Raw genomic sequence first — 1,199 nt, 5'->3', positions numbered from 1 at the left:
ATATTGCATTTTTTTTTTCCTTTTTCCTTTTTTGCTTACTGCTCCTGTGTGATTACATGGTGTATATTTTGTCCATTTGATTTTACTTTTTTGATGATTATTCAATTGTTATTTTTGTCTGAGTAGAAGACAGCAACAGTCCCCATATGACACAACTACACCCACACCTCCTGCAGCTTCACTTACTGACTGAGGGCCACCACTTCCTTCTCCACAAATGGGCCAACAATAAACAACCACCAAGAAGAGCCTGACTCACTCTTGGCTGCTCTTCACAAAAAGTTAACAGAGATCTAAATACAACAATGCCACTATGTCTCAGAGACAACAGACCATCACAGTCCACACAAAGAAGCAAGATAAAGTGGTAGAAACAAGGGAGCAGTATATAGACCCAGAACACATCCCTGAAGAAGCAGTAGCATTGGAAATCTCTGATAAGGAATTCAAAGAATTATATTTAGGTATCTTCAAATGATTGAGAAACAGATCAAGGAAAACACAGACAAAACATTAGAAGAATTTTGGAAGAAAATACAAGAACAAAATGACAAAAATCAATGAAAAATTAGAAATGATTCTAAATCTACAGATAGAAATCCAGAAGATTAATACTAAATTGTCAGAATTAGATAACACATTGAAAGGGAAAAGGAGTAGAATTGATGCAGTGGAAGACAGAATTAATGAGATTGAATACTTTGGAAAGGGATCAATCAGAAAAAAAATCAAAACAAAATGAAGAAAGCCTAAGGTTTATGTGGGATACCATCAAAAGGAATAACCTACAATTCATTGGAATTCTGGAACAGGAAGAGAAAAACAAAACCACTGAGAAAATTGTCCAAGATTTGCTGGAGGAGAACTTCCCTGAAATGATGAAAGATGAGAATATATACATTCAGGAAGTCCAACAAATCCCAAACAGAACAGACCCCAAAACAAAATCACCAAGACATATTATCATCAAACTCATCAAAACCAAAGACAAAGAAAGAATCCTGAAAGCAGCACAGGGAAAACAAAAAGTTACTTACAAAGGATAACCAGTAAGAATAAGCTCTGATTTCTCAGCAGAAACCATGCAAGTGAGAAGACAATGGGATGGTATATATAAAACTCTGAAAGAGAAAAATTTTCAACCAAGAATTATATACCTGGCAAAATTGTCCCTCAATATGATGGTGAAATTAGGAGAT

Source organism: Orycteropus afer, unplaced genomic scaffold (genome assembly GCF_000298275.1).
Source record: "Orycteropus afer afer isolate SDZICR_OR568_19922 unplaced genomic scaffold, OryAfe1.0 scaffold00287, whole genome shotgun sequence".
Taxonomy (NCBI): Eukaryota; Metazoa; Chordata; class Mammalia; order Tubulidentata; family Orycteropodidae; genus Orycteropus; species Orycteropus afer.
This window is presented reverse-complemented; position numbering follows the sequence as displayed.